The following is a 12,090-nucleotide window of genomic DNA, read 5'->3' as shown; positions in this document are numbered from 1 at the left end:
CTCTTTTATTAGATAGGATAGAGGCCTGGTGCATGGGTGGGGGCCAGCTGGTTTGCCCTAAAGGGTGTCCCGGATCAGGGTGGGGGTTCCCTTGGGGCATGGGGTGGCCTGGGCGAGGGGCCTGTGGTGGTTTGCAGGCCGGCCACGCCCCCTGGTGACCCAAGCGGAGGCCCTGGTATCTGGGGTTTATTTATCTTCTACAATTGAAACTTTGTAGCCTGGAGCGGAGCCAAGCCTTCTGCTTGCTCTGTGGCGGCAGCCATTCCTATTGGGATTTATGTATCTTCTATAATTGAAACTTTGTAGCCTTAAGCGGAGGCCTGGGCTGGCCAGGGTGTGCCGAAAGCTTGGCTTCCTCCATCGCCGCAGGCAACCCTAGTCTCCTGCTCCTTCCAGCTCCGAGGCTGCCGCCATTTCTGTTTGGGTTTATTTATCTTCTATCATTGAAACTTTGTAGCCTTGAGTGGAGGCCTAGGCTGCAAGGACAGGCAGAAAGCTTGGCTTCCTCCATTGCCGTGGAAACCCAAGCCTCCCTCCTGCTCTCTGTGGCCGTAGCCATCTTGGTTGGGTTTATTTGCATATTTGCTCCTGATTGGCTTGTGGGCGTGGCTTGTGGGTGTAGTGAAGTGATGGTTAATTTGCATACTACTCTTTTATTATATAGGATTATTATTATTTATTATTATTATTTCCACGAAGCCAGGGTGGCCATGTGACCTGCTCTGTCCAATGAACCCTGAGGGGAGTGATGTGTCTCTTCCAACAGGAAGCTGTAAAAGCCGGCACAATTTGCCACCTTCTTCCCTTCCTACCGCCCAAACGACCCCAGGTACAATTGCGATAGACTGGACCAGTGGTCAGCAAACTGCGGCTCGTGAGCCACATGCGGCTCGTGAGCCGCGGTTTGCCGCTCTGTTGACTAATGAGTTTGCCGACCACTAACCTAGACTCTCGATTCCAATAGTTAAAGGCTGTTGTTGTTCCTTGTGATTAAGCCCCTAAGCAGAGCCCTCTGCTGGACCAGATGGGATGTGCTGGGTGAGCAAGAAAGACGCTGAGGTTTGGGTGTGTTTGTTACTGGGGCTTCACATAACATATCCTGTCCAGTACCCTTAAATACCTGCATACATCTGACAGTGTCCTGAGCACCTTACCTAGCGAAACAGTCCCAGGATGAACCATACGTCCTCTCCCACAGCCTACGAGATGCCTGGCATCTGCCCACCTCCCGCTTGGCCTCTCTCTGGCCCAGAGACATCTGCTCTGTTTTCGTCTCGAAGAAGCCCCGCTGTCCTGGAACAAGGTGTTTCCCCGCGCTCGGGAGGATGCTGTACCTGGATGCGCTGCCCTTTCTTCTCTTAGCTGGACTGGGCGTTGCGGAGGGCAGTGGCTTTCTCTCGGTGGTTTCCTGTGGCATCCCTAGATCTCCGTGGCTGCCTGGTTCCTAGTAGGTGCTCAATAAATATTTGTGGGACACAACGGAATGAATGCATCCTCGCCTGGCTCGCTGCTGTCCCCCCTCCAGCCTCGGGGAATCAGGGCACTCATTCCTCTACCGTTTGGTGATGGGGCTTTTGGGGCTCAGGTGTAAGACGCCCCACTCTGCCACTTGCTAGTTGTGTCACCACCTTCAGCATCTTCCTTTCACCTCTGACCCTGAGATTCCTGAACAGAGGGGAAAATATCGTAACCGCGATCTTGTGTCTTCCCCACCACCCACTGCCTAGGGTGATCACAGCCCCAGGTTTGTATACCCTCCTACCCCCCACCCAAACCAAACAAGACTGGATGCGAACCCGCTGTGGGTAGGGACAAACTTCCCCGGGTCTTAGCTCCATCTAGCGCCCCAAAGCCCCCAGTGACAGCTCCTACCCAGCGGGCACCCAGAAGCGGCGCTCACCCAAGGGGAGCTCACCCTAGGAACCCCAGCCCCTCCCCGGCGCGGGCCGCCGGGCCCAGTGCGCACGCGGCCTCCCCGCACCTCCTCTCCCGGCCCCGCAGAACCGCTTCCAGCGCCTGCCTAGGGCGGGGGCGGGGCGAGTGCCACGCCCTCCTCTCTGACTGACAGGAGGACCGCCCAATCGTCGAGGCGCCCCGGGGGCGGGGCGGGGCCGCGCGGGGAGCCCGGCGCACGGCGGCCCCGGGAGCTGCAGCCGGGAGTGTGCGGCACGCGCGGGCCGGCCGCCCCGAGCACTGTCACCCGCGCTGCTGCAACGGGACCCGCGCCCCGCCGAGCCGCGCGCACACCAGCCAGGCTTCATCATTTGCCTCCGACGTTTTTTTTTTTTTTTTTTTTTTGCACGCATCCTTTTTCTGTTCCGTTTTGTCCTTTTTAAGGCGGGGGCGGCGGCGGCGGCGGCGAAGGCTGGGACGGGGAGGGGCGGCCGGAGGATGCGGCGCGGGACTGCGCTCGCTACGCCCGCTGCTGCTGCCCGGCTCGGGTCCGAGCACCCAGCAGGTGGGTACAGGTACTCCGGGGGGACGGGAGGCTCGCGCTGGCCAAAGGGGACCCGCGGACCCCGCGGACCCCGCGACCGATGGGTGGACCGGGCAGCTAGGGACGCGGTTACCGGTGCCGCCCCGCCCCATCGCCCACCTCTCCTCCTCCAGCCTTCGCGCCCCTCCTGAATCCCCTGCCACGCTCGCTTCTCACCTCCGTGAGCCCCCATCCTTCCGTTCCCATCCCCCACTCCTCTCCAAATCCCCCTGCATCCTCCCAGCCAGGGACTCGGCGTCGCCTCTCTCCCTGGGACCCCTCCCTATCCCGCGCCAGCCCCTCTCTCCCTCACGCCACCCTCACGTCCTCTCTCCATTCCGCCCCCGAACTAGGGAGGGGGAGGGGACCCACCCAGCGCCTCCAGGGAGTGGCTTGGGGGGGCGTGGCCGGCCCGTCCCCTCCACGTCCTCCCCGCAGAGTAGGTCAGGGTCCCCCAATCCCGGCCGAGGTGGCACAGAGGATGGAGCCCAGAGCCGCGACGCGGCAGCCGGGGGCAGAAGGGTGAGGCCGCTCTGCCTGCACTCCCACCCCACGCACAGCACACGCTGCCGCGGCCCCTGCCACGCACACCCCCGCGCTGCTCCGCTCACGTGGGCGCCGGGGAGAAGGCTGGAAAGATGGGAAGAAAGGCTGGTACTCACCTTCCTGCCCGGGCCGGCGCGCCCTGGGCGCACTGGGCCTCCGGAGATGGCGCACAGGGATTGGTTTCAGTGGGTCCAGGGACCTTGCCGGGCACCCAGGGTGCAGGCGAGCGGCCTCTCGGGCCTGCGTTAGTGCGCCACGCCCTCGCCCTCGCCCTCGCCCTCGCCCTCGCCTCCAGCTGCCTCTCTCCAGCTCCTTCACTCCACCCTCTTTGCTGCGGGCCCCTGAGGGTGCAGCCTGGTCATGTCTGATGGAGGCCGCTCGCCAGGCTGAGTCTCTTGCCTTAGAAGCACCCCCTCTCTCGCCTCCCCACACATCCTAGTCTGCTCTCCTGCCGGTCAGCCTGGGCTCTCCGCCAGCCTCTGCCAGGCTCCGTAAGCGCTGGAGATACTGTATCGAACCGCTGGGGCCTCTTCCGCCACCCCCAGCCATTCCCTGCGCACTCGCAGGCACCCTGTCCTTGGCCTTTGCTCATGCTGTTCCCTCTCCCCAGAGGCCCTTCCTTCAACTAGCCAGCTCCTTCTAGAGACCAAGGTCGCGGAAGCCCTTGCCCCTCCTGAGCTTCCCTGAGTGCCAAAACTGCTGTCCCCTCTGCTGTCCAGATAGGAAGTGGGGGGTGGGGTGCAGCCGGGACAACCTCAGCCCCTCACACTGGGTGTGTGTGTGTGTGGGGGGGTGGTGGTGGTGAGGGTGTGGCTTGCCCCTAACTCAGTGTGACCGGCTGTTTGGGGAGGCTGTGGAAGAGCTGGCTTCTCCAGGAACTGGGCAAGTGTGTGGCATTTTCATGAGCTCCATGGATGAGGAGGGGGCAGATGTGGGGAAGGGGTGGGGTGGGCAGATGCCCCATCAGGATGCTTGCCCCTGTGGGCACTGTCAGTTCCCGGGAGACCTGCTGCTCTGAGCACACTGTTTGGTTAACTCAGTGGAAGGTATGGATGATCGCAAAGTTTGGTTGTTGTTGAGACTCGCACACGTGGTCTGTGATGCTGAACATCGCTGCTCCGCGTCGGGGGGTAACGCTCACCTTGAGTCTTTTCCCATCCAGAGGCCCCTCGGAGGGGCGGAGTGTGGGCTCAACAGATGAGATCATTGCCATTTTCCTCCTTCGCAACCATCCACGGCTCCCACTGCCCAGCACTGCACAGTCCCTCACAGCCTGGCGTGCCCGGCCCACTTCTCCCCCGCTTGCCACCCTGTCCCAGCCACACGTGCCACCTCTGTCTTCCACCTCTGTGTTCCCTAGACACATCCTCACACGGAGGTTTTCCCCACATCCTGTTTGTTTTTCCCAGAAATGTCCCCTCCCGTGCTTGTCTGGAGAACTCCTATTCCTACGAGAGGGCCCGCTCCCATGTTACTTCTTCGTGGTGTCTCCCGACTCTGCCAAACAGAGTGTGTGGTTCTCTCAGAACTTGCTCGCCCAGAACTTGATTCCCCTACACGGTATACTACTTAGTCATTTTCCCTTCAGCAGACCAGCCTCAGGGGGCACAGTGAGGTCTGGGAGATGGTGGCTTTGCTGGGGGCTCCATCTTCGGGGGGGCAGTCACTAGGGCACTCACATTGCCAGCGCCATGGAGACGCGCAGAGAGGGGGAGACAGCGGGAGGGGCCGCCCTCGGCCTGTGAGCAGGCTTCCTTCGGGGAGGCCGGCGGGAGGCCCGCTCCCTGGGGCACGGGGTGGACTGGGCCGGGCCAGCGGAGAAGTGGCAGAAGAAACAACTTCTGAGGAAGGCGGGGGCCAGCAGCCATGTTTGCTGGCTGTTTGTGTAACTCCTTGAGCTCTGGAACCTGCCTCGCCGTCGGCTCGGGGGCCAGCTTGCCCGGCTTCCCATTCCGGCTGGCCCCTCACTCTGCTGTGACTGGGCAGGTGCTTCCCTCCCGAGTCTTCTACCTGAAGCGGGGGCCGCCCTGGCTGGTTTGTCTCCGTGGGTAGAGCATCGGCCTGCGGACTGAAGGGTCCCGGGTTCGATTCCGGTCAAGGGCATGTACCTTGGTTGCGGGCACATCCCCAGTGGGAGGTGTGCAGGAGGCAGCTGATCGATGTTTCTCTCTCATCGATGTTTCTGACTCTCTATCCCTCTCCCTTCCTCTCTGTAAAATATCAATAAAATATATTTAAAAAAGAAAACAAAAAACGCATTTAAAAAAATAACATAAAGTGGGGTGCCGCCCTGGGGATGACCGCAGTGTCCCCTGGATCTCAGCCACTCACTGTGGTGGCGGGCTCAGCGGTAGGGCCTCAGAAGGTGGGCTCACCTGGGTCCTGTTCCTTATGGCTGGGTGATGTTGGTGGTCGGTGTGGGGGCCAGAGGTGTGGTCTGTGGGCACAAGAGGCACTTCATAAGTGGTCATGATGAGGGCGTGTGTGATGAAGGGTTTAAAAACACTCCTCGAGCTTTGTCAGCGCAAACGCCCCAGCTCCAGGCCCCCATCCTTACCTAGCTAACACCAATGAGCCAAATATCCAAGGCAGGGGTCCTCACACTTTTTAAACAGGGGGCCAGTTCACTGTCCCTCAGATCGTGGGAGGGCCGGACTATAGTTTAAAAAAAAAACTATGAACAAATTCCTATGCGCACTGCGGGCCCGGGACGCATCGGCTGCTAAGCAGGACAGGCAGCACCCGGCGGGCCAGATCCATGTCCTCGGCGGGCCGCATGTGGCCCACGGGCCGTAGTTTGAGGACCCCTGCTCCAAGGAGTGAGAGATGGAGGGCAGGGCGGCTGTGAGGGCTCCTGTGGGTCGCGCAGACTAGTGTGGAAGGGGCCGCACGGCCCGCGGGAACCCAAACCCACAGTCCACTGAGGGGAGGCTGCCTAAGGGCCCCGCAGCAGCTCCTCCGATGCCTCGTTCGTCTGGACTTCTTTCCTGCTCCGTGTTTGGGGTTGGAGGCCCAAGGAACTCCCACCCCGCTCCTAGGAAAACTCTCAGCGGGACTCATGGCCAGGAGCCGTGGCCAGCAGCGCAGGGAGCTGAGCGGTGAAGGGACAGGGCTGGGCCACAGCAGCTGCGCCGAGGACCAGCTCCCACCCCACTGGCTGTGTGACCTGGGGCGAGTCACTTCACCTCTCTGTGCCCAGTTCCTTTTTCTATGATGGTCACATAAGGGAAGTAGCTGTCATGGCTTAAACCACCTGTTTGCTGTGAATTGTCCCATTTAAGCTGCACGGCACGGTCTGGGGTGAGGGTTGGCTGCGTGTGGCCATGGAGGGGGTGTGGGAGTCGCCAGTCTCGGACCCTGCAGTGGAAGATGGCCTGCAGATGGCCTTCCTCCAGGCGGTGTGAGCTCACTTGGTGCTGGTGAGAGAAGCCGGTCACCTCGGAGCAGTACTGGTAGCCACTGGTGTTGCTGTCATTCGAGGCTCAGAAAAGGAGCCCATGGCAGCCGGCAGGGGGCCGAGCTGTTGTCTCTCTGGCTCTGGAGGCTTCAGACCGTGTTTTCTTTGCGGCTGCCTTTCCCGGCCAGTGCACAGCTCTCCAGCGGGAACAGCGACTCTTCCCTTGCCCTTGGTGTTCGTATGCGTTTGCAGCGCCGTAGCGGGAAGTATGGTACCTCTCGTGGGCCATGCAGTGAGATACATGCCGTGCTCCTTCATTACAGCATTCGCCACTTGCCAAGCGCTTACCAAGTGCCAGGGTGCATGCCAGGGGTTGGCAAGCCCATCAGCCCGCCACCTGGTTTTGTAAGTCAAGTTTGATTGGCGCACACAGCCCCGTGCATTCCTGTACCTGCTGTCTGTGGTTGCTTTTGCGTTGTATGGGCAGGCACCTGGGAAGCCAGGAGCATTTACTGTCTGGCTGCCTCCTGGTCTGTCTGTCTGTCTGTCCTGGATTTGAGTTCATTCAGTCCTGGACACTCGCCCAGAGGAGATGCCCTGTGCCTCCCATTTCACAGATGGGCACAGAGAGGCTCTGAAACCTGTCTGGGGTCACAGAGCTGGTAAGTGGGGAGCAGGGATTTGAACCCAAGGAACCCGTGTATTATTTTTTCGGTGGTGGGGGGATTTATATATCTTATTAGCTTCGAATTGAATCTTGCCGTGATCCTTTCTTAAAATGCCTTGTGTTAAGTATATGCCGATATTTAGTTATGGACGACGTATTCCCCACGTGTACGTGTCTCGTTCAGCGGCGTCCCGTGTGCTCGCGTTGTTGCACACCATCGCCGCCTCCACCTCCGGGACTTCTCCGGCACCGGAACAGGCACGTCGCTGGCGGCCGTGCCCGCATGCTGCCTTGAGGGAGTTTTGTAGGAAAACGCAGACGTCAGCGCCCATCCGCAGTGCAGCCCAGGGGCCTTTGATGGCGCCTGGGGGGTGCATGTTGGCTCTGCCATTTGCCATCTCCGCTCGTGGCCGAAGCGTCTGCCCCTCGCATCCCTCCACAATGCAGTGTCCTGTCTGTGAACTGGGGTTCACCCCGTGCCCGCCCGCAGACCGTGCCTGTGAGGGTGGGATAAGGGGTGGAGGCGACGGCTCGAGCAGCCAGCCCTTATTCGGCGTTAGGTCAGTCTGTCCTGCCCTGCGGCCCGTGGCGTCCCCTTTATCCTTTCTTCAGGTGTGTTGTGTTAATGTGACTGATACCTAGTGATGGGCCACACGCTCTCCGCCTTTCCGTGTCCTGGGAAGCACCCCCGGGACCCGCCTGCTTCCGAGTTCTCCGACGGGGCCTCGGAGGACTCGGAGGCTGTGGGTGCAGGCGCCCTGCCGTCCTCTCCCCCGGGGCCCGGACTTGGCCGAAGGGCCACGTTGGGGAATGAAAGGAGGTTCTGTGAGCGGCCGTGCCAGGACTGCCAAGGCTGCCCATTGTGGCAGGAATGGCCTTGTCGGTGCCAGGTCAGGGGACGTGTTGGCCGGCCCGCGGCCCGCGCCTTCGCCTTGGCTGCATTTTGACCAAGAGCCCCGGGCTGGCCCCTGCCCCTCGCTCAGGGCTGCAGGGGTGGCCACGCCACCGAGGGGTGTCCTGCTGTCTGTGAGGACAGGCTGGCCGGGGATGGCGGCGGCGGAGAGGCGCCCGTAGCTTTCCGCGTCTCTACACTTGGACCCTCGGCCTTCCTCTCTCCCCACGTCACCCGCTGCTTCTCCAGGCTGCCCCCCCCGCCCTCCGCCCGCTTGCTGGACGTGGGGTTTTATGGAACAGGGCCACGGCCTGCCTCTGCTGTGGAAATCATTCTTTTCTCAGAAATGGGGGTGGGATTCAGACAGCACAGGGTTACCCGTTTTAAAGTGGACCACCAGTGGCTTGAGTGCACTCGCTCTGCTGGGCACCCGCCGCTTCTGTCGAGTTCTTTCCATCCCTTCACCCCGTTAAGCAGTCGCTCTGCACCCTCCCCTCAGCCCCTGGCCAGCGACTGCCATCCGTTCTGGAGCTCCCTGCCCGGCCTTTTGTATGAAGGCAGCCTCACGCTGTGCGGGCCTCTGACCGGCTTCCTCCGCTTAGCGCAATGCCCTCGGGGTTCGCCCACGTGGCAGCGCGTTAGCCCGCCAGTCCTTCCCGTGGCCCAGTAATACCCACGGTGCGGCTGTCTGCATTTCCTTGTCTGCTTCCACCTTTGGGCTGAGGGGTGCGCACAGAGCTTGGAGCAAGACGTCAAGTGTTAAAACTCTCTTTCCGGGACCTTGGCTGTGGGGTTTGTTCTGGGGCTCCCACCCCCTCCTCCCCCGGCTCCCTCATGCGGCCCTTCCGCCCTTGTCAGAGCCAGGGCGGCGGCTCCAGGCAGGCCCTGCCCCGCAGCTCCCCGCCTTGCCCTCCACATCTGCAGAATGGGTTGCCGGCTTCTCGTTTCCCACCAAGAGCGTGGGAGCGCCTCGAGGCGGGAGGAGGGCACAGGGGCCCGCTGAGCGGCCCAGAGAGGCAGCTGGCACGTGCTGGGAGCCTGGCTGCCCTTCCCCGGCTCCTGGAACACGCTGGACCCTCCTGCTTGAGGCGTGTGGCAGTCTGGCACGCCTCCCCCTGCCCCGGCCAGAGCCGGCTTCTTCATCCTTCACGGCTTCTTCATCCTTCACGTCGCAGCTGAAATTCCCCTCCGCGGAGAGCCCGCCTCCCCTCCACGGGATTCTCCGTTTGGGCACTCTGTCTCCTTCCGAAATGGGTTGCTTCCTTGTTTGTGGCCACTCCCCTGTCCCTGTGAGCTGGAAGGAAAGCCCGTGGGACAGGAACCCTGTGTCGGCATGCAGTAGGTGCTTAATAAGTAACCCTTGCTGTTGTCTGGAGTCAGATGAGTCTTATCTTCCTGACTCCACCACGCAAGCCAATCTAAAGGCGGAGATCGTCAGAACGGGTTAAAAACGTTCCAGCCGTATGCCGCCTACAGGAGACAGACCTATTTAGATCCAAAGATACAAATAGATGGAAAGCGAAAGGATGGAAAGGGTTACGTCACCCAAGAGCAGCCACAGGAAAACGGGAGTGACGAGGCTGATGTCATTCGAGATGGCATTAAAGTGAAAAGATGGAGAGAGACATTTACAGCACTCTGTAAGCCTGTATGCATCTAACCACAGAGCCCCCAATCCACGAAGGGACTGGCGAGAAGTCGGTAATTCAGCAACAGTGCTTGGATGCTTCCATACCCCACTTTCGGTAACGGGTAGAACACGAGACACAGTTCACCAAGGAAATGGAAAACGGGACCAGCACCACAAACCGACCAGACCTAACAGGCGTCCAGAGACGACTCCACCAAGAACATCAGGAAGGCAGCCTTCGCCAGTTGGATTCGCTGGATCGTGTTGGACTGAAGGGTCTTGGGTTTGATCCTGGTCAAGGCCGTGTTCCCTGGTGCAGGCTCGATCCCGGGCCCCTGTCATGGCACGTTCGGGAGGCAACCAATCGATGCGTCTCTCTCTCTCTCATCGATGTTTCTCTCTCTCGGTCTCTCCCCCTCCCTGTCACTCTCTCTAAAAATATCATCGGGTGAGGATTAACAACAGCAGAAAACGTCAGAAAGGCTGACATGGAGGGACATGGAGGAAGGCTGCACCTGCCCTGGTCTCTCCCTACTTGTCTCAGGCTCGTGCCACCCCACCCTTCCGCGTCCCCTCCCCCCCGCCCCCCCAGTTCTGGAGTCATTTTCTTTAGAGAAGCCAGGACACACATGAGCTCTGTGTCCCCCGGCCCCGCCCCGTGCACACAGCGGGCACTGAGCAGGTGTCTGTGGAGGAGGGAGTGCCGGGCTCATCAAGCCACGTGGAGGGCAGGTGTAGAAAGGCCGTGGAGGCCACAAGAGAAGTGGCTCTTTGCTCGAACGTCACCAGCCATGCAGCGGAGCCTCGGAGGTGTGACGGTGTGACACCTCCAGCAGAGCTGCGACAGAGACCATGGCTGCGGCCCTTTCTGGGGGTTCTTATGGGGCCCTGGCACCCCACACCGAGAAAGGGCCAGAGCCTAAGAGCGAAGGGGACTTGGGCAAGTCCCGTACCTGCTCTCAGCTGAACTGCTGTCCCTATGAAATGGGGAGCATCGTGCATGCGTCTGCAGGGCCTCTTGCAAAGACCTGGTGCCTTCTGGCTGCCTGGAGGGCGGCAGCACCCACCCCAGGGACGCAGGACGCCTGGGCTGAGTTGCGCAGCAAATGCAGCAGTTTGGCCTTCCCTCCCGTGAGGCTGTGCTTCGGTCACTCCTGGGGCTCTGTCCTCGGCCTGGCGTGGCACCTGGAAGCCGTGTGGCATAGCAGGTAAGAACGTGACACTGGAGCCGGACTCCCTGCTTGCTGGCTGGGTCACCTTGGTCAAGGTCCTCCCCGCTTCCTGCTGGGACACTGAAACGGGGTGTTACTAACATCAGAAAGGCACGGGATTGGGGGGAATAATCGATAATTTGGAACAATTCCTGGCACGGCAGCTGCGCGGGCAGGCCTGCTGTTGCTGCTGCTGCGTGCCTGCTGGGCTCTATCGGAGTCTGTCTGATGGGGCGGGTGCTGCCATGGGGCTTTCCATTTTATGTTTATTTTTTAGTTCTTTTATTGTATTTCTTATTATGCTGCTTTCTCTTTCTTGCAGCACAGGTATTGGTTCCCATCGCTCCCCCCCCGCCCCCCCGACCCCAGAGCTTCCCTCCTGCCCAGCACCTGGTGAGGTTTTCAGTGAGCGGCTAAATAAAAGCGGAACCCTCACATGCACCCCCTTTCCACAGGAAGTTTGCTCATGTCCTCAGGAGGCTGACAAAAACACCTCCTTCCTCCGTTGGGTGAGAGTTTCGCGATGTGGGTTCTCAATATGCGTGGCAGTTTTTATCAGAAACTGTGTTTGTGAGCGAACCTTTTCAGGAAACTCCTGTTTGATGGACCTGCTGGGGCTAGCTCAGAGGCATTTAATCTGCGGTCCGTATCGGTTGTTCTTGGAGGGCGATGGTCTGGTGTGCGGGAGGAGCCTGGCTGTGTGTTCCTGAAAGTGCCCTTGGGCCTGGCCAGTGTGGCTCAGTGGTTGAGCGTCGACCTATGAACCAGGAGGTCACGGTTCGATTCCCAGTCCGGGCACATGCCCGGGTGTAGGCTTGATCCCCAGTGTGGGGTGTGCAGGAGGCAGCTGATCAATGATTCTCTCTCATTGTTGATGTTTCTATCTCTCCCTCTCCCTTCCTCTCTGAAATCAATAAAAAATATGTTAAAAAATAAAATAAATGCTCTCGGGTGCCTCCTAAGAGCATGCCAGCTGGGTCCTGAGCTAGAAAACAAAACTGACGCAATTCTTTGGGCAGCTGGGGCGTGGCCTTCGAGTCAAACAGACCTGGGTTTGAGCCTGACTCTGCCACTTACAAGCTGCAAACACTGGGAAGTGACTGCACCTCTTGAGCCTCAGTTTTCTTACCTGTCAAATGGGATAATACTGTCAGCTGTTTTACAAGAAGGCTTGAGGGTGGATTGAGATGAGCACACTGCCTGGCATGGAATAGGCTCTTAAAAATAGCAGTTCTCAGGTTAGCCGGTGCTTTTAGGGCCCCAGGACAGGA

At 60.0% G+C, this 12,090-nt stretch overlaps 1 protein-coding gene across 2 annotated transcripts in view; it reads left to right on the top strand.

Moving 5' to 3' along the window:
- The first annotated feature begins 2,155 nt into the window (after nt 1-2,155).
- JAKMIP1 (janus kinase and microtubule interacting protein 1) overlaps nt 2,156-12,090 on the top strand; it is a 76,275-nt gene continuing 66,340 nt past the window's right edge. For both annotated transcript variants that reach the window (XM_080645771.1, XM_080645769.1), the window contains exon 1: nt 2,156-2,458. The gene's annotated coding sequence lies outside the window, so the exon portion shown is untranslated. The remainder of the gene's footprint in view (nt 2,459-12,090) is intronic.

This window comes from Plecotus auritus (assembly GCF_963455305.1).
Source record: "Plecotus auritus genome assembly, chromosome: 1".
NCBI classification, from domain to species: Eukaryota; Metazoa; Chordata; class Mammalia; order Chiroptera; family Vespertilionidae; genus Plecotus; species Plecotus auritus.
Note: the sequence above shows the minus strand (reverse complement) of the source record. Positions and strands in the feature narration are given on the sequence as shown.